A 21,541-nucleotide genomic window follows, 5' to 3' on the forward strand; every position below is an offset into this window, starting at 1 on the left:
ACCGCCCCCCTCTCCGCCTGGCCCCCGGACCGCCCCCGGGGAGGGGCCTCCCGCTGCCGGCCCCGCCCCGCCTCGGGTGCCGCCCTGGCAGAGCCGGGAGCGCACGGGAGCCGCGGGGAGGGGGTGTCCCAGCCCCAGGCCACCCCAGCATAGGAAGTTGAAAGGTTTGCGACCTGTGGGCTCGTCCCCGGGAGTACCCTGCATGGGCTCGGGAAGGTGCGCGCGAGGATGTGTGTGTGTTGGATGAGGTGTAGGGGGCTGGACCACCGAGCTCCTTGAGGGACCCAACACACGGGGTCCTAAGCCCCCAGCCCGGCTCACATGATGTGCAGAGAGGGCCAAGGTCAAAAAACCTATGTCAGCCTGCACACTCAGGAGTCACCACCACCACCCCGCATACCCCCAGCCGGTGCAGAGTCACCTTCCAGCAGCCTTCCCTCGGGGAGATGACGGTCTAGACTTGAGCAAGCATCAGGGCCATTATTGGAAGAAATGCTTTAGGCACAGTTTGATCAGGGAGACCACGGGAAGAGGGGGTACAAGGATGCAGGTGAAACTGTGCCTCCCTGCACTCCAACCTTAGAAATGAGAGGATGTTCTCTTTCAAGCTAATAGTGAAAGGGATGAAGTGGAAAATATTAGAAAAGGATTTGTGCATCCAGGCTAAAAGGGCAAGTGGAAAGAAGGAGAAAATATCCCCATTTTCTTGCAGAACACCCCATACTTTTATGGCACTTAACACTTTTTGTAATGATACATTTACTGGTATGAGAAGCGGGAGCCCTAGAGCACAGTAGTAAAAAGCGTGAACCCTGGAGTCCGACTGCCTGGCTTGGAGTTCTGGGCAATTCACTGACCAGCTGTGTGACCTTGGTCAAGTCACTTAATCTTTCTGTGCCTCAGTTACCTTATCTGAAAACTGGGAATAATAGTATCACCCTCGTAGGGTTGTGAGCGTTAAATGGACTGAATCATGTAAAGCAGTTAGAGTAGCACCTAGTACCTAATCAGAATTATATGAGAGTTAGCTATTATTATTTGTTTAATATTTGCCTCCTCACTAAATTGTAGGCTCAAGCAGGGCAGGGCCTCCACCTCCTTTGTTCACCATTGTATAATCAGCCAGCCACAGACCCCCAATATATAAATCCGTGGAATGAAAGGGCTCCTTGGGGCACTGGCAGAGGGAGTTGCCACCTGTTCCTTTGTCCCTGTCATCACAGGGTGGTGGGACAGAGGCACCTGACTGTCTCAGTGGAGGAGAAACAGGGTGGGCAGATTCCTGATTTGGGGACCAGCCCCAACTGGGCAGCCCCAACTGGGCAGGGTGGAGCTCATGCCAACTGCTGCAGCTCAGTCTTGATTACGGCAGGATGCCCACCGGGAGTTGAGAGGCAGCTGAGAGGCTGAAGGCCACCTTCCCAAGGGGGTGGGTGGAGCAAAACCCCCAGGGAGGGTGCCTTTCCTTTCCTTACCCAACAGCCCTGGGAACTGGTTCCAGAACCAGACTGCCCAGTGGGGGTAATCAGGGAATAGAAGGGAGTGCAGCCCAGAGAGGAAAAGCATGCACAGATTTCATGGGAGGAGGGCAGAGAGGGCCAAGTGAAAGGGTGGAGGTGACAGAGCACCATGCCCCACCCCTCCCCAGGGCAACAGGAAGTAAAGCGGTGGGGAGTAAGGCCACTTCCTATCTCGAAGCGCCAGGGTGAGAGCCAGGTAGGTCCCAAGTCCTGGTGTGGGACAGAGCAACAAGGTTGTGTATGAGAGTAAGTCTTGAGTTTCTGTCATCCACCTTCAAGGCAGAAGTGACAGCTAGTCACCTGCATTCTAGAAATGGAGGCAGCTGCCCCCAGCTGTGGGTAAAAACAAGAAGCACAACTCTGGGGGCCACCTACCAGTTCATCAAAGTGTCCCCTTAGCCGGTGCTCAAGGCAACTTGGTTCCTGACCTCCAGATGCTGATCCTTAAAACCTTATATTCATTAATGTGCAGTGGAGAGGGATGGGCAAGGTCAGAACAAGCCCAGACTAGGGCTGCCCTGGAGACCCCTGAGCCTATCCCAGGGGAAAATGTAAAACTGATCTATGACCCTGCTGTTCCAGCAAGGACCTCACCTCTTCGCTGGGAGTAAGGATTCCACGCTGGATATTTCAGGGCAACCATTTTGCATTGACTTTCTGGGTAAAGGGAAGAGTGATGAGAAAAATATTGGGGTGAAGCCTTGAACATGACTACCAGGACTTTGTAAGTGAAGCTAGCTGACTTTCCACAAATATTTATCAATTGCCTACTGTGTGCTTGGCACTGCCTCTTACTCTGCGAACCATCCAAATAGGGCAGACAGTTAGAGTTCACGCCATAAGAAACTCAACCCATCCTCCCCTTTTTCCTCTTCTATCTCCCTCTCACTTCTCCCTTCCTCCCTCACTACTTCTCTCAACAGCACAGACGTTTTGGAGCAGCCTATAGACTCCTCTGTGTGTACACACAAACACACACTCACACACACCTTCCTTGATCCCCTCTGCTGCAGCACCCACACAACCTCCGGCTACCCCATAGCAATTAGAAGGAAGAGACACACAAATAGTGACGAGCTCACCAGCTCCCTGCGTATCAGTATCTATGGCAACCTCCTGGGGTCGGCGGGCTGCGCTGTTCCAGTTGCAACCAGTCCCCTGGGCAGCACCAGCACTCAGGCCGTGCCCACAGTGCGGGGAACAGGGAATTACACAGGCAATTGATGCCCTGATAATCACCGGAGGGGCCCCGCTGGGTGGGACCCTCCTTGCTCTGCAGATCCTTCTCTTTGAAGGCTCTGAACATTACGCCAGGGGGCTGCCCCCACCGCCATCACCAGTGAGAGAAACTCCCTAATTTGGGGATGTAATGTTTAGGGTAGGAGAATACTTACTCTTCAGACTGGAGGGAATGAGGCAGTTGTCAGGGAGGTATTGGAAGGTAAGGGGGATGAAGTCCTTGGAAGGAAACAATAGTTGCCCTTTTGTTGGGGATGTTGTAAAATAAACCTGAAGGGAATTCAGTCAAGGGGTTTTCAATTCATATTCCACAGAACCCTAGGAATTACACAGTCATGTCTCAGTGTCTATCCAACACATATATTGGGGTTCCACCTTAGATTTTGATGAAGAAAAGAGCCCCTGGCTAAATAGAAGTTTGAAACCCACTGGAACAGTGGCTTCTGAGGTCCCCTCCCACTCTAAGATTCTGTGACTCGTGTTGGGGAGTTAGGGGTAATGAGGACAAGGCCTCCCTCCGAGACGCTGAGATTTACATCGGTGATGAGGCGTTTGAAACCAGAGAGAAGATTCGATAAATGCAGCAGCATTTGGTGTGAGGAACTGAGGAATAAGATCTGAGGTACTGGGGATGAAGAGCTGAAGTCAGAATTTCAGGAGAGCTGTAGGCATGTTCAATGCGAGGAACGGGGGTATTGGGAATGAGGGGGAATAGGGAGAGGGACTCCCATTTGTCTAGCCAGAGGGAAGCTTCCAAAGGGTGCTCTGATCCCTGTCTTCCCACAGCCCACCAAGTCCAGGGCAGGGCTCCCCCTGCCTTCTTCAACCCCTCCTCCCTCCCCTAACACTGAGCAACCCCTCGGTGGGGAGTATGTGATCTTTCTCATGTTATTCCCAACCCTCAGCCTGCTGCCTGGCATATAGGAGGCTCTCAATAAATATCTGTGCAATGAAGTACTGGGGGCAAGGGGCTGAAATATTGGGGGTAAAGAAGTAGCCCTGGTGAGAGGGTAACAGAGTGGTCATCTGAGGCGACAGGGAGATGCTGAAGAAAGGACCCAACCACCACCACGACTGCCTGCCAGAGTGGGGCAGCCGGGGCACCTGGGGCAGCCGGGGCAGGAGGAGCAGCTTGTGGGGCCCCCTGGTGGGCAGTCGGGTGGTTCACAGGGAGCTGGGAGTGACAGGAAACCACAACAATAGAGAATGCTCAGGGGACCCTCACTACCTTAGAGATGAGGCCATCAAGCACTCAATGTAAGTTATCCCCTTTAACCCTTACCACCACCCTATGAGTATAGAGCTATCGGCCCCATTTTACAGAGGAGGACACTGAAGTTTAGAAAGGTGAAGTAACTTGTCTAGGATAAATAGCTACTAAGTGGAAAAGATGATGTCACTGAAGGGCAGTGAATAGAAAGAGTTAAGAGAACGGGGCTTGTACATGACATGGGGGACAGTTCAGATGTGCTCATTGGAATCTTAAACCTAACCTGTACTTAGTCTCAGTCCTGAATCCAAGAACTTACTCAGAGAGGACATCCATCCATTCATTCATTCTACGGAGCTCCTGCTATGTTCCAGTCACGTGGGAAGCAGAAGAGGACAGTCAGACAAAATTCCTGTCCTGGCAGAACTTACATTCCTGCAGGCAGTCAATGAACATAGAGGTAATGTTAGACTGGAGTTAGTTTTATGGAGAAAATAAACAGGGGGTTGAGAGTGATTAGGGTAGGGGGATGGAGAGTTTGTTTAACCGAGGTGTTCAGACATGGCTGCTTTTAAGGGAGAACTCGGTGATGATTCAAAGATCCAGGAAAAGAGCATTGCTGGGGGAAGGAACAGCAGTGCAAAGGCCTAAGAGGCGAAAGGCCATAGTGTATTTAAGGGGCAGAAGGAAGGCCGGTGGCCGGAGCAGGGTGGGTAAGTGGGAAGCAGTAGGAGAACAGGACCTGGAGGCCCTCATGGCTAAAACGCACTTCCCTGTGCAATCACCCTAGTGTTCCTACTGTGGCCCCAAACTCTGTATGTCCCAGGGAGTCCACAAGGGCACAAGGGCACAAGGGCAGGCTACCTTCCTGCTCAGTCCATTTTAACAAGTATCTCCCTGCCCTGGGCAAGCTTCAGGCCCAAATCCTATAGGGGAAAGATGGGCCAGAAAGAGGCTTTAGAGCTTTACTCACTGGGAGCAAGAAGAAAAGCACAACAAAAAGCCATGCTATAAGACTAAATGCTAGTATCATAGTCAACCTCTGGATCCTTGCACAAGTGGTTGCCTTTCCTGCTCTTTTCTCCCCTATCCCGTCTCTCGACTATCCACCAGTTCTCTCTTCTCAGAGTAGCCTTCCTTAACCTCTTGACCAAATCAAATCCCTGTAATGACAACCCAACAGTACCATCTGCCCCTTCTTCAAAGCACTCAATCCAAGTGTAATTTTACCTGTGTTCCTGGCACTACAGACCTCATGAGAGCAAAGTCTGAGTGCATTTGTGTTCACCCTGGTATCCCCAGGGTCTAAAGAAAAACTAGTGCCTAGTAGCTGCTCAATAAAAGCCTGGAGGGTAGAAGCAAAATACTACAGGGCTTTTAAAGGAGAAGTAATCAGATCAGTTAAAGAAACTGAGGAAAGACCTAATAGAAGAGATGTAAGGAGGCAAAGGATGTTGGCAAATGGAGGTGGAGGTAAGGAGGCATTGTTAGTGGAGGAGACAGTTTGAATCAGGCCCTGGGACCCTGAGGACTTGGCAGGTGTTTGGGAAACTGAAAGGTCAGTTCAGCTGGAGGAGAGAGCATGGAGATAGGAGAAACAGGTCATTAAATTGGGGACTGGGGACCATCTAGATGTAAATAGTGTCTGAGTATGGGTGGGCTTACAGGCCAGTCAGGGGAGGGCCTCAAGAATGATCAGTTTCAAACTTTCTGGACTCCAGGGCAGGCTAGGCCCAGAGGTTCCTAAGTCCCAGATCTGGGCTGCAGATGAGTGTTGTCTGGATATTAGCACTTGAATGTCTTACTGTCTACCCAAATTCAACACAACCCAAATTCAAATTAATCAAATTGAGAGGCAGTGTAACATGGTGGTTAAGAGTCTTGAAGTCAAATCCTGGCTCTACCTCTCACTAACAAGTTTTGTAACCTCTCAGCACCTCCATTTTCTCATCTGCAAAATAGGGATAATAGTAGTACCTGCCTCATAGGATTTTATGAGAAGAAAATTATTGATGGTAAATAATGAAAGGTAAAATAGTGTCTTGCATGTAGTAGTAAGGGCTCAACAAATACTATTCATTACAACTATTTTCTCTGCCACCCCTCAACCATCCCCCCCCCCCCCCCAGCGGCTCCCTTGGCTCTGACAGTGATGTAACTACTCTGCCAAAGACCTGGGTTCAGAATCTTGGAATCAACTTTGACTCATCCCTTACCTCATTTACAGGGCAGAGCTGGGTTTGAATTCTGGTTCTGCCTCTCACTGGTTGTGTGACCTTGAGCGAGTTACTCAAGTGCCCTGAGCTTCAGGTTCCTCATTGGTAAAATAAAGTTGTTATTTTATTCATTCATCATAGGGTTGTTATAACGGTGAAATGATAGTATTTGTAGGTGCATGGCTCAATGCCTGATGCTAAATCAATCATATTTGTTATTAGTATCCTATGTTCCATCAGTAACCAACAGCAGGATATTTTTTTCCCTTTAAATATCCTTCCTTTAAATATGCCTTCTTTTCCATTTTCCTTCCACCATCCTAGGTAGGACCACCTCATCCTCCAGAGACACTGCTGTAATCTCCCTCCAAACTTCTCTGATTCTGTTTTATCTTCCCCTTTCATTCATTTATCCATCCATTCATTTAAGAAATATTAATTGAAGAGCTACTCTTTTTCAGGGTAGTGTGTCAGGGCTGGGGAAACAGCAGTGAACAAAATCGATGATGCCCCAGCTCTCAGGAAGCTTACCTTCTGGTGAGAGGGACAACAATAAACAAAGGAACATAAACATATCTAACAGGTCAGGTGATAAGATAATGAAGATAATTAAAGCAGGGAAAGGAAAGAAGAGTGAAACGGGTGCTGTTTATATGGGGTGGTCAGTCCAGTACCCTCTCCTAAGGCAGAGATTTTCAGGGGGTCTCATCTTTATTGAAATGCTGTTTCCTGCAGAATCAAATGTGAACACCTATGTTTAACTTTCTAGACCCTCCATAACTCTAGTCAACCCTGTGATTTTGTACCACTCCCAGCATGGTCCTGCTTTGGCAGACATGCCAAACATGCTTCAGGATGTTTAATGTTAGATCAGTGATTATCTCTGGGGAGTGATATTAGCGGGAACTTCTTTCTCTTCCTTAAATGTTTGCTAATTTTATTTATGATGAACATAGATAAAAATGACAACAACAATGCCATATTTTTCCCCATCATTTTATTCTAGTCTTCACAACAACTCTGCAAGGTAAGTATTATTACCCCCATTTTACAGATGAGGAAACTGAGCCAAGAGAGGTTGCACTGAGTCTGCAAACTCTAATTGACCTTGAAATATCTGGCGCCTGATTATGGGCTTGCTGTTTGCTTTTATCAAATTTTACTTTTGCCTTCTCGGTTAGATCATAAGTTCTTTGAAGACAGAGCCCTTGTCTTACCCTTCTTACATCTCCCTCTCCCCTCTCTTCTTAGCTTTCCGCAGAGCACTGTGTCCTGTACTTAATGGGTTTGTCTTTCGGATACCTGGCTTACTGTTCTGATATGGTCCAGTGATCTACCTGGTGGGGCATCTTGACTGCTCTGGACCCAAGGGATGGAGAACCTTGAAGTCCTGAGAGCCTCCACTCCAAAAGGGCAGTGATTCTGCTTGCCCACTAGAGGTCGGCGTAGGCCTGGTTTTAGAGAGTCAGGAGGGCTGCCAGATTACTCAGCTGACCCCACCTTGCCAGTTATTTCCAACACCAAGTCGGTCCTAAAACCCAAGGTCCCAGAGACAGCCTATCACTTTCTTCCAATAGGTCGTCAGATTCCCAGGCCTGCAATGAATTACCTCCAGAATAAAAGTTTCTGATGGCAGCTATAGAGCTGGCAGTTTCCAGATGCCCCTCAATTAGCCAAATCAACAAACGTGCATCAAGCACCTCCCCGAGCACCTGCGGGGTGCCATGCAGTGTTGCTAGGGTCTGGGACTAGCTCAGTGAACAAGACAAGACTCCTTTTCTGCCCTCCCAGGTCTTATGATCTAACAGGTATGCAGGCAATGAAAGCTAAAATTATTGTTTTGTGTGGTAAGTTGCTGCCATGATTTCTGTTGTAGAGTTAGGTCTCATTTCATGGATTATCCCATGGGATGTCTACCAGCTTTAGAGGAGTGAATAAATGCCAGAGGCAGAGAAAAGAACCTCTGCCCACATTTAGAGACTCACGAACCACTACAGAGTCCCTCCTCTCGAGGTAGAAGGATGCCCAGTGTCCCCTGGCCAGTCTGAGGGTGTCTGGTTGTTGGTGGGTGCAGGGAGCAAGGAAGTACCAGGCCATCTCCCCAGAGCTTTTCTGATCTCCTTCCTCCAAGTGGCCTGGAGCTCTGCAGATTCCCGGATTTGGGGGGTGTGAACCAGAATGCTTATTCTCTCCCTGATTTCTCTTTGCCTTGTTCTCTTCTTTGTTCCTTCTTCTCAGATTTTTCCTCATCAGTCAACAATTATTTTATCAAATGAATGCTATGTTTGGGGGCACTCTTTTTTGACCCAGAAGCATGAGATCAAGGAAGTTACAACCAAGCTGGGAGATACGATAGGGAGACGGATAGAGAGATAACCACCCACACAATGCAGCATTTTGAAAAGTGCAAATTGTTGCTGTAGTCAGGCAGTGCTGGGGTAGAGATCTAGAGTTGGGCGATGCCTGGGGCTATGTGAGGTGATCAGGGCCTTGCACTTGAGCCCTTGACTTGCCCTGAGGTGGGGTTTCTCTGGAAGGGGTATTCTCGGAAAAGACAGAAGTGTGAATTGTCCCCCACAGCCCAGCTGTTCATACCACTTTGCCTGGACAAAGGTCTCAGAGGCCCATGCGCTTAACATTCCTGGGAAGCAACTTCTGAGTCATAGCCCCAGAGACAGTTGAGGTAGCTTTGGGCTGGAATTTTGGCTCTCTCCTCCCCTTTTCCATCCAAAGGCAATACCCTCCCTAGCTATTTGGATATGACCGGAAACCCAAGCAGGGCCCTGGGTTAGGAGGCTGGCTCAGCCAAAGTCTATAAAATGTCTTTGGTTCCTGCATCCTCTCTTGGGGCTCAGCCCTTAGGTAAAGGAAGTCCAAGGGGCGGGGGAGTGTCACGCACTGCCTACAGGCCCCAGCCTCTGGGAAGGTGGTCTTTACTGGGATGAGTTAAAATGGCAGCATTCCCTGGGCAATCTGCCAGGGCCTCCTCACTGCCTGGGCATGGATCCCAGGACAAGCCAGGGCAATGCCAGAGAGCTGACTCAGGGGGGAGGCATGAGGGGAACAGAAAAACTCTTTCCACCCTGCAGCCAGCAGAGGAGAGGAAGCTCTGCTGAGCCCCCCGTGACCACCCTGCAGTGCCAGACCACCAATAGGCTCTGAGGTGGACTCACCTCTTCGGCCACAGCTCTAGGAAGCCCCACATTTCCTAGGGTGACCAGCAGAAGGCCAGGGCTCCCCTCTTCCCTGAGTTCCCCTCTTCCTCAAAGGCCTCTAGATGTGTAGTTCTAGGCTCCCACATCCTCTTCTGCAGTTGAGTCAGGCCCTGCCACTGCCACTTTGACTTTGGGCATAAATCACTTAATTTTGCTAAGATTTGGATTCCTTATCTTTAAGGTGGAACTAATTATATCTGCTGACCTCAGGGCAGCTGTAGGGAGCAAGTGAGATGATGTCTATGAAGGCACCTTATAAACCATAAAGCACACTTATAATAAGGTATTATTATTGTCATAACTATTTCTGAGACAGGAATTTTAGCTGCTGGCCGCCGAACCTCAAAGCCCTCCTCTTGACCTCTTTTGTCTGACAAGTCACTCTGAAGCAAGTGCTGAAATCCTAACCCAGTCCCGAGCCTCAGAAGCATCAACACGAGGCCCTTCTGCCTGGCGCTCCGGTGCCACCTCTGGGAAGCAATGCCCCCGCCTCCAGCTCTGTTAAACCGGTTCTTTTGCCTCTAATCAGACTCCTCCAGACCAGTTTGCCTGCAGGGATGACAACGAGACCTAAAATAGCACAGGCCCTGCAAACACCCCTGGAGACCTGGCTTGGTGTGGAAGGTGCTGCCTGTCACCCATGGGCCTGTCTGGGCATCCCAGCCAGGTGCAGCTCTCTAGCCTCCAGGGCCTGGGCTGATTTCCTTTATGCAGCACCAGGATGACAATGCCTCCTGTCAGTACTTTGGGTGGATGAATCTGATGACTACCTAGAAAGCTGGCTTGACTAGAGGTGCTAGGAGAGGCGGCTCACTGCAAACCACCCCCCTCCACCATTAGCTCTTCATGCCAACACTCTTGGAGCCTTTCCTAGGACCAAGAGGCCAGATGAGCTCGGCTAAGATCATACCACTGTGGCCCCAGGGAGGCTTGTGGACTGGGTACCAAGAGGGTTTGATTCCCAGGACCCTGCGGCCAGCAGGCCCTGGCTTGTTGCTCTAGCTACAGAACCAGTCTGGCTGGGGTGCCTTCCTGCCGCTGCCAGCTGTTGGGCCAGGCTCTGCTCTCGGACTTCCCACGGGGCCTTCATGTGATTTACCCTGGTGGAAATGGCGGCAGCGAGGCTGGATTTATAGGAGGAGGCTTGCAGCCTGAGGGGGTGGGGGGGGCGGGGCGGGGCGGGGCGGGGCATGGGTAGCAGCTCTCAGCATTGCTGAGCCCTTATCTAATTCTCCCTTTTTTAGGCAGCCTTTTCCACAATGGCTCCGTTCTCCATCTTAGAACTTTCTCATCCAACTCTTCCTTAAGCACTTTTCTTTATTAAGTGTGTGTGTTCCTTTCCCTGGTGATGACTGTAAGAAAGACAGATTAAGTCTTAGTTTATGTCAGGAATTCCAAATGGATGATCTGTTGGTCTAATCCTGCCCCCAGACAGGTTTTTTGCTGACATGTGTAGGGATTTTTTAGTTGGGGAGTTTTTACATAAAAAAGTAAGGATTTCAAACATTTCTTCACATATTGTGTCCTTAGCTTGGTTTCCCCTCAGAGGCAGACCCTGAGACAAGGCTTCAAGTGCACATGGTTTACTTGAAAGGTGATCCTAGGAAACTCTAATAAGGGAGTGGGCAAGTGAGACAGGGAAGGGAAGGTGATCAATAAAGCATGCGTTATCAAGGAAGCTTCCATATGGGCAACTGGAGCCTAATTCTCCTGGGGAATCCTGGGGAACAGTGTAGCGCATGTGCCTCAAAATTATCTCACCTGAGAGGCAAAGAAATTAGGGTATTTATCCACCAAAGCCATTGGTCATTGGTCCAGAGCTGCTATGATATAGGGTAGGAGGGGTAATGGTGGCACTAATTCCTGGGGAGTGTCCAGCCTGCTGTGCACTAGGGAAGAGGGGGCTGCAGGGGCCAGAGAAAGCTGGCAGTGACAGCACCTGCTACAACATGGAAGATCTAGCAGAACTGGTCCACCATTCTCACTTGGCAACAATAAGGGAGGGTTGAGAAGCAGTTTCCCCTTTAAACAAAGCAAGAGCACACCAGTCTGCCATAATCCCCACCACTCCCTATAGTCCTACACTCAGCTTGCTTTATTCTTTATGTTACCTAGTTGCCTCTGGGCATTTGAGTTTGTGACATAAGGTTTATGTCTATGTATATGCTACTCCAATACAGCTGTGAATCCCACTGTCTCTGTTTCCAATAGTTTGATTCTTAATCTTCTTTGCATCCCACATGGCACCTAGCCCAGTGATTCCAAAAGATGTTGACTGATATTTCTGTTTCTCTAGCCCAGCACTCTGAATTATCTAACTCGCCAAGTCTCAGACCCCCTTACCTCCTGCTATTATATACAATGTGTCAGAGATTATGGAACAGATCCTCATGTCCAAAACCAAGGAGGAGAGGCCCTTTGTTATCTCTTTAGTATCTACAACCTCATATAGAGCTGTGCTTCAGCAACACTGGCTTTCAGTGTCTAAGATGTATTGAGCTCCTTTCTGCCTCATGTCAATTCCTCTCCCAAGAAAGTTTTTTCTTCCCTTTATGACAATCCAATTTCTACTTATTCTTTAGGACTCAACTTAAATGTCACCTCCTCAGGGAAGCCTTCACCCGCCCCCCACTAGGTTATGTCCCACTGCTGCGCATTCTCATAGTGCTCTGCGTTCCTCCTTAGCATACTTACGATAATTACATACACAGTGGTTTAATTTTATTTACACTGGTGTTCCGCCATCAGTGCAGTTAACTTTGTCAAATACACACGGCAGAAAGAGAAACAAAGACATTCCTTTGTTTAAAGTCACATCCCCCCCCCCCCATAAAGCCAGATATAAACATCTACTGCCCCAGGGTCATACCCAAAATGCAAAGAGAAATAGTTTTTGGCTTTTGTGTTTATAAATGCCTAGATCCGGGTGACTTAAGGGATTTTCAAGAATAACTGCAATTTTTGCCCATGAACTGATTTTAGAATCTACCACAGTCCCCTAAACATCCACAAACACACAAGATGAAATCCTCTGTATTATCTGTCTCTCCCCCTAGACTGAAGCTCCATGAGGGCAGAGAGCATGCTTGCTTCCACCCTGGGTATATCCTCAGAGCCCAGAAAAGAGCTGGGCACAAAGTAAGTATTCAATAAATCTTCGTTGGATGAATACACGGATGGATGATGATAAAGATGATGGATAATGGATGGATGGATGGATGGATGATGGGTGCATAACAGAAGAGGGATGCTCAGAACTGTAAGGACTATGTAGTACATACCTGGAGATAGGATGATAATTCAATCTGATTTGGCTGTCTACCAGGTTGGGGAGAGGAAGATGAAAGAAATGAAGTGGCTGAGCTACTCCAATTTGACCTGCCTGCAGGTCACTCAGGATTTCTTAAATCCCATGCTCTACTTTCCCCTAAACCAAGTTCTCTGGATTAGAGTCTTAGCTGAGGCAGTACAGCTGCCTATGAGTCAGTCACTGCAGAGCCCTGCTGAATCCCCCCGGGGCTCAGACAGTGCACACCTCCCAGTTTAGATTCCTTCCCCAGGCCAAAAACCTCACCCAACCCCCCACTGTGACCCCGCTTCTGACTCCCTTTCTGTCCTAGTGCCATACTTTGACCCTGGTGCCCACCCCGATCTTGCTCACAAATGCTTTTACAGTCCTGGTGCCAACTGTAACCCTGAATCCCATGATGACCCATGCTTTGGCCTAGACACAGCCTTGCCTCTGGTCCTAGGTATGGTACACATCTGGGCAATTTTTTTGTTATATTATTTCATTTGACATTTATAACTCTATGTCATCATCTCCATTTTCCAGATGAGAAATCTAAGACTCAGTGTGAACAATGCCCAAAATCAGACAGTGAGTAAATGGGGTTGCCCAGATCAGATGCAGGTCTTCGGCTCTAAGTCCAGGGCTATTAGAACTGGGTTGCTGAACCCCAGAAATAGGCCACTGCTGCCCCTGTGCCTGAGTGATCCTAGATAATCAAAGATCTCGGGGCACTAATAGTAGTGGTAATAATAATAACCATAATATACTGGGCAATTTCTTTGTGACAAGCAATGTGCTAAGAAGCTCTTCATAGTTTATCTCATTTAATTCCCACAACACTGTGGAGCTAAGCAGCATCATTGTGACAGTTAATTTCATGTGCCAACTTCCTTAGGTTATGGTTCCAGTTGTTTGGTTAAGCACTGGTGTGCTTTTTACTGCAAGGGCATTTCATAGATGGGATTTGCGTCTACAATCAGTTGAATGCATCTACAATCAACAAAGAAGACTGCCCTCAGCAATGTGGGGATTCTCCTCATCCAATCAATTGGATGAGGATTTCAGGGGTCAAAAGAAGAATTTCTGTCTCAGTTTCCACATTGACTCTTCTCAGTATTTCCAGCCAACCAACGCTTCCCCTGAAGAATTCAAACTGAACTCCTTTATTGAAGTTTGCAGCTTGTGGCCTGCCCTACGGAGTTCAGACTTGCCTGCCCCCATGGTTGCACGAGCCAATTCCTTATAACAAATAATAAATCCTCTTGGTTCTGTTTCTCTGGAGAACCCTGACTAATACACTCATTTTAGAGATAAGGAAACCATGGCCATGGAAGTTAAGTATTTTGCCCAAGGTCACATAGCTAGTAACAGGTGAGCCAGAATTTGAACCCAAGTCTCTCTGACTTTAAATTCAGTTAATTCAACCTTTGAAAAAAAATAGGGTGACATAACAGAAGGCTGCTAGAAGGCTGGGTCTGACAACCATGTTCCCACTATACCTTTTGACCCTTGGCATCAAATTCCAGGGTATTGTGTTGGATTACCAAAACTGGGTCAAAAATGAATCAAACTTTGGTAGGACTGACTCACTGCGGTGTCTGTCAGCTCTAAAATGAGACAGGAAGCCTCAGCAAGCAACTGCCGGCTAACTGCTGTAGTATGGATGAAGGTCCCTGAAGTATCCCACCACAAGCCCTGTGGGAGTTAATCATGGAAACCCATGCGCCTGCCAAAGAAAAGACCAAGACTTAAAACGCTTTTTAACCTCAGACCTGCCAGTCTCCCATGTCTTTCTCTATATTCAGCTCTATTCTCTAATGGCACTCCATTTTGGTCAACTTCTCTTCCATCTTTGACTCTCACACCCTGTGCTTTCCCTTGCAGACTGGTTTCTTTGCATCCATCTCAGACCCCATCCCCATCTCAGCTCAACACCTCTGCGTCTCTTTGCAGCCACTTTCTCATGACCTGTGTCTCCAAGTCTCATTCTCAGTGCCCAGTAGATCCCTGTGTGTGGAAGCCCTTTTGAACACAAAGTGACTGAAATCCAAGTTCCAGTCTCCGAGGGTCTGCTCTTCTGGCCAGGCACCCCACTAGCTTCCACTGGCCTTGAGATCTGGCATCTCCCTGTGGCTGCAAAACCACCATTGCTGATGAGTGGCCTTCACACTTCTTTCCCTCTGCCCCCTCTTGTTTTTCTTCCAGGTTCTAAAGAGCTGTCCATCTCTCTGCCTTTTGCTTATGTTGAGTTAAACTAAGAAATAATACAGAATCTGGGAAGAATCCAGATTCAATTTCTTTGGACCCAAAACCTTTGATTTCCTTTTTCCATAGAGTCTTCCAGACTAGAGTCAACCATGCTGACTCCCTGGGGATGGGCTTTATGGCTTGGACCTTCCACTGACCTCAAAACTAGAACAGCAGCCAGAGTGTTGGGCAAAACTGTTTCTTGGTTCCATCAGGACCCAGGGAAACAGTGTATAACCCTCTGGCTGCAACTTTCAACCTGTTTGAACCAGGCCTCCCTCTAGCCCCTTCCTTTGCTGAGGCTCACATTTGGGGGTTTACATCTCCAAGACAGATCCTGGTTGTGGTGATTCATCTCCGGCATGATTCTCATGACTCCTTCAGGGGAACTTGGAGACCTAGAATTTTGGTCAGGATCCCCTGTTCATATTCCCAGAACCCAGGCTCTCTGGGGCAACATTTGATTATATTGTTTAATACTTACGTCCTCTCTGCAGACTTCTGATGTCAAGAGCAAGGCGGGTCAGACCTGACCCCCTTGTCCTCATACATCCTAAGCTTTGGTTCAGCGCAGGCCAGGCCTAGGACTTGTCCTTTTCCTTAAAGATGCTCGATATAGATTTCTTTGTTTTCAGCTATCTTCTATGAAAGCAGGTGGGAAAAACTTCCTTTCGTATTTCACAAAAGGGAAAATGGAGGTCTATGGAAGGAAGTGACTCACCCACGTTCACAGATGGAGTCAGCAACTGAGCTGGGAATGGAGCTCCATTCTCCGATTCTGAAACCATGGCCTTCACCATGGGTAGTCACTCCCTAACTCAAGAGAAGCTCTCCACTCATGCTTGGAGCTATGGCTTTTGCACCTGACAGATTCCACTGGGATTGGGCAGTGGAGCTCTCTACCTCCAGTTCTTTCCACTGTAACCCTTTTAAAGTTCCTTTAGAGGAATTTTCTAAGCCTCTTTCTGAAGGAAAACACAAAACTCTCCAAGTTTGGAAAACTAAGAGCTCCTAAAGAATAGGAAAGAAGACAGCCATATGAGTCTTCATTTCTTCGCTTGCATTCTCATCTCCCCTCTGGAGGTCCTCTCATTGCACTTCTCTCTCCCATTCTTGAACCCAGCCCCAAGGGTTTGTTCCCCCATTCCCTCCAGCCCAGGCTCAGACTAAATCCAAGTCACTCTCTTTTATTCCCCATATTTCAACTGAGACTGGCAGGAATTTTCAGCTAAGAAACTTACACAGGCTTTGCCCCAGTAAAGATGGGGAATGAGAAGTGTCAGGGTTCTGTCCCCCTCCTCAGAAGCTATGAACAACCAGGAAGAACTGGCAGAAACATCTTTCTCAAAGCTCCAGAAAACAGTTAAAGGATTGCAGTAGCAAAGCAAGTGCTAAATCAAGAAAAAGGCCACTTAAAAGTGTAGAATCTCCTAGCACCCTGGCCCTCCCCCACATCTCACTGGCTCACTTGCCCTGTGTGTAGAAGGCAGCCCAAAGAGCCCTCCTACAGAAGACTGCTGTGGGAAAGCAGTCAAGTCATGATGCCTGGGGCAAGGTATTGCTGACTATAGGATATACAATGCAATGCCAGGACTCGTAAGGAAATTTTCTGAGGAAAGAGGAGATGTCCTATCTGTGTAAATAGGGGAATTCCTAGGGCCAAATGCTCATGCCTAAGTCAAGACACAAGCATGCATAGAAAGGACCAAGGAAGCCCCTAGCTTTGGCCTGAGCTATTCTCTAAACTCATTGTATGGACAAACCCTGAAGGAGAGCACTCACACAGCTTAATCTGCAAAGACTGGAAAAGTTGTTTTCTTTTTTTTCTTCTTTGTTTTCTTTGTTAGCTCCTGGCATTCAAGGAAAGCTCTCTCATAACCCTAGCTAGCACTTAAGGAACAGATGGCTCAGAGTCTAAATTCCAGTGATAACGCATAAAAATATTAAAATGACCAGGTTTCAACAAAAGAGTACAAAACATACCAAAAACAAAACAAACAAACAAAAAAACCACAAGAAGCAATGGCCAGGCAAAGAAGAAGACTAAAGCATTAGAAACCATCAATGAGGAGGATCAGTCCTGGGTCATTCCAGACAAGGACTTTTTAAAAAATGTTCTTAAATATGTTCAAAGAACTAAAGGAAATCAGGAAAACAATAGATGAATACAAAGAGAAATAACAATAGAGAGATGGAAATTATGAAAAGGAACCAGACAGAACTGAAGACCACAGTAACAGAAATTAAAAATTCACTAGAGGGAAAGCAGATTGGAGCTGGAAGAAGGAAGAATCAGTGAACTTGAAGATAAAACAATTGAAGGCATCCAGTCTGAGGAGCAGAAAGAGGAAACTGAAGAAAAGTGAACAGAACCTGAGGATGCGGGACACCATCAAGCATACCCAAATAAGCATTGTAGGAGTTCCAGAAGGAGAAGAAAAAGAAAAAGAGGAAGAGAGACTAGTTAAAGTAATAATGGCAGAAAACTCACCAAATTTAACAAAAGACATGAATATACACATTCAAGATGCTCAATGAACTCCAAACAGGATAAACCCAAATTGACTCATACCATGTCATGCTATCATCAAACTGTAGAATTGCAAAGATGAGAGAATTCTGAAAGTTGCAAGAGAGAAGCAACATGTCACATACAAAGGAGCCTCAATAAGTTTAAGTGCCGGTTTCTCACTGACAACATGGAGGCAAGAAGGCAGTGGGATGATGTATTTAAAGTGCTGAAAGCAAAAAATTGCCAACCAAGGATTCTGTATCTGACAAAATTGTCTTTCAAAGGTAGGGGAGGAATTAATACATTCCCAGATAAACAAAAGCTTAGGATGTTCATCACCACTAGACTGGCCCTACAAGAAATGCTAAAGGGAGTTCTGCAGGTTGAAAGGAAAGGACACTAGACAATTGACTGAAGCCACAGAAGAAATAAAGATCTTTGGTGAGGGTAAATACAAATGCCAGCACTACTGTATTTTTGGTTTGTAATTTTATTTACTTCCTGCAAGATCTAAAAGGCATGTGCATAATGTAATGATAAATCAGTGGTTCTGAACTCATAATGTATAAATATGTAATTTGTCATAAGAACTACTAAAAGTGGGGGGACAGAGGGATTTAGAAACATAGTTTATGTATGCCATTGAACTTAAGTTGTTATCAAAGCAAATGAGATTGTTATAGATTTAGGATGTTAAACTTAAGCCCCATGGTAACTATAAAGAAAATATCAGAGAATATGCAAGCTCATGGAGACAGAGAATAGGCTACAGGTTACCAGGGGTAGGGGGCAGGGCAATGGAGAATTAATGAAAGTGAGAGTAGGGTTTCCATTTGGGGTGAAGAGAAAGTTCTAGTAAGGGATGGTGGCGAGGGTACTGCAACACTGTGAATATGATTAATCCCACTGACTGGTATACTTGGGAGGGGTTGGAATGGGAAGATTTATGTTGTATATATGCTTCCACAATTAAAAAGAAAGAATGAAAGAGGAACTAAAGAGATAATGATAATTAAATGCAATACATGATACTAGATGAGCTCTTAGAATGAAGGAGAAGAGAGTCAAAAGGACATTACTGGGATGTAAGAAAAACTGGCTATAGAATGTAAGCTTTATATCAATGTTAAATTTTTTGAACTTGATAATTGCACTTAAAGTGACTACTTAAGTGAATATCCTTGCTTGTAGGAAATGTACATGGAAGTATTGTGTGTTCAAGGAGTATGATGTGTGAAACCTGTTCACACAATATTCAATATTCAGAAAATGATAGATAGATAGATAGATTGAATGATATGGCAAAGGTGGCAAATGTTAAATGGTAGATCTGGGTATCTGGGGGAGTGGAGGTATGTTGGAGTTGTCTGTATAGGGTTTGTATCATTTTTGCAACTGTTATGTAAGTTTGAAATTACTTCAAAACACATCCTTGTTCAAGGACCTACAGTGCCTTCCTGGAGTCTGTGGTATCAGGTGTAGACTCTTCTACTTGGCTTTAAGACCTTTTATAATCTGACCTCACCCTACCTATCAGCACTTATTTCTCACTAGTCTCCAACATAAACTCTCCCTAATCGGGCCAGATTTCTCATTGCTTGTATACATTTCTTCATTGCTTGTATGCACGCACACACATACACACACAACAAACAAAATGAGTTTACTCTCTGCAATATGGACAATGCTTATTCCTGGTTGCCTGGCTTTTCCCAGAACTCCCTCCTGGAGTCTCTTCCTGCCCTCTACCAGTCCCAGCCTGAACCATCCTTTCAGGTTTGTTCAGAGCCAGGAAATATCTAACTTTAGTGTCTCCTTTCTCTAAGGAAAGAAGCATCACTGCATTTATGATCAGTGCTCAGACTGTTTAAAGGTTAATGATTTGTTAATTGGTTCATGTATATTCATTTTGTCTCCCAACGAGGGTAGGGATCTTGAGGGTAGGGATCATATCATGGTCTTCTTTGCACCCAGAGAGACTAGCACAGTGCCAGGCACGCCTTAGGTCTTTGAAAGAACTTATCGGTTGATTGAATGAATTTAACAGTTTGAGTTAAGCTCAGTTCTTTTGTTTTTAGAACTTGGGGAAGAATTTTCCTTACAAATAGGGCAGACGATTGCCCTGATACAACTGACAAATTCTCATCACACTACGCCACAGGGCAGAGAATCTGCACGGGGAAACTGTCACTGTTGTTCCCTCCTTGACTTGTTCCAACTTGACTTGTTGCTGGGGGTAGTTTCAACCTTCCTGCAAAGCTACAGTTCTCTTGCAACCCAATTCTATTCAGATGGAACAAGAAGATTCTAGAAATCCAAAAAATGAGCTTAAGAAGATCAGAAGGGGCCAGTATAGGAACTGTCAGGAAATATCTTAGATAAAAAGTACTAGTGAGCCTGTGGAGAATGCAGGGGTATTCGCCTACCCCACCTCCATGGTTGCTAACATGACCACAGACATAGGGGACTGGTGGTTTGATGGGTTGAGCCCTCTACCACAGGTTTTACCCTTGGGAAGACGGTTGCTGCAAAGGAGAGGCTAGGCCTCCCTATGGTTGTGCCTAAGAGCCTCCTCCCGAATGCCTCTTTGTTGCTCAGATGTGGCCTCTCTCTCTGGCTAAGCCAACTTGAAAGGTGAAATCACTGCCCTCCCCCCTACGTGGGATCAGACACCCAGGGGAGTGAATCTCCCTGGCAATACGGAATATGACTCCCGGGGAGGAATGTAGACCTGGCATCGTGGGACGGAGAACATCTTCTTGACCAAAAGGGGGATGTGAAAGGAAATGAAATAAGCTTCAGTGGCAGAGAGATTCCAAAAGGAGCCGAGAGGTCACTCTGGTGGGCACTCTTATGCACACTTTAGACAACCCTTTTTAGGTTCTAAAGAATTGGGGTAGCTGGTGGTGGATACCTGAAACTATCAAACTACAACCCAGAACCCATGAATCTCGAAGACAGTTGTATAAAAATGTAGCTTATGAGGGGTGACAATGGGATTGGGAAAGCCATAAGGACCACACTCCACTTTGTCTAGTTTATGGATGGATGAGTAGAAAAATAGGGGAAGGAAACAAACAGACAAAGGTACCCAGTGTTCTTTTTTACTTCAATTGCTCTTTTTCACTCTAATTATTATTCTTGTTATTTTTGTGTGTGTGCTAATGAAGGTGTCAGGGATTGATTTGGGTGATGAATGTACCACTATGTAATGGTACTGTAAACAATCGAAAGTACGATTTGTTTTGTATGACTGCGTGGTATGTGAATATATCTCAATAAAATGAAGATTAAAAAAAAAAAAAGTACTAGTAAGTATAGGTTTCCTCAACACTGCTTTTTTCTAACCTCTACTCAGTTTCCCCCAATTGTCCTGATGTCTTGGGGAGCCAATTTCTCACCCACCGCCATGATTTTGAGGGTTAGTCTGATTCCCCAAGCTCTTTGAGTCTTCTTTATATGGAAAAGTCCCTCAGGTTAGCCACCTGGATGGCATTTTTTAAATGAAACTCTCACTGGGAATCTAAAAAAAAAGAACAACTACAGAAGTGCTGAAGCAATTAACTTTCTGAGAATAGATTCTTTAGAAAAGTTGCCTTGGGGTGGTTCAGTTGGCACAAGGCTCTCAGGTGTACATCCCCCTTCCTTGATTCATCCTTGTCTGAGGAAAATTGCCAAAAGTCTGCCTTCCAGTCCCAGGGCCTTTTCTACCTCTGTGTTACCCTCTGGTTCCCATCTCAAAGGATGGAGTCAGAGTGGAAGCCCCAGTAGATAGAAAGTTTGTGGTTTAACTGGGCATTTCCAGGTGACAAAATAAATCAACGCTCCTGAGATATGCCTTGACTGACATGTTTCCCAAATTTGTTTGGTGATAAGAATTCTATGGGGTATGTAGTAAGCATCAGATTCCAGGACCTAATGAATCTGAAATTCCAAGGAAGTAACCTGAAAATCTGTATTTTTTTTTTTTAAATAACCTTCAAGCAAGATGATTCTTATAATCAGACAAATTTGGAAAACACAATGTTAGTGGGTATTTATTATTTCAGGTATCTGGACACGTACCCAACAGGGTATTCTTTTTCTTAGG

At 46.5% G+C, this 21,541-nt stretch overlaps 1 long non-coding RNA gene across 1 annotated transcript in view; it reads right to left on the reverse strand.

Moving 5' to 3' along the window:
- Positions 1-71: 71 nt before the first annotated feature.
- The window catches only part of LOC119511002, a 28,940-nt gene continuing 7,470 nt past the window's right edge, over positions 72-21,541 (reverse strand). Inside the window, exons 3-5 of the long non-coding RNA XR_005212096.1 lie at positions 4,289-4,404; positions 2,915-3,029; positions 72-2,177 (exon numbers count right to left, since the gene is read on the reverse strand). This is a non-coding gene — a long non-coding RNA (uncharacterized LOC119511002). The remainder of the gene's footprint in view (positions 2,178-2,914; positions 3,030-4,288; positions 4,405-21,541) is intronic.

The sequence above is a fragment of the Choloepus didactylus genome, chromosome 15 (assembly GCF_015220235.1).
Source record: "Choloepus didactylus isolate mChoDid1 chromosome 15, mChoDid1.pri, whole genome shotgun sequence".
NCBI lineage: Eukaryota > Metazoa > Chordata > Mammalia > Pilosa > Megalonychidae > Choloepus > Choloepus didactylus.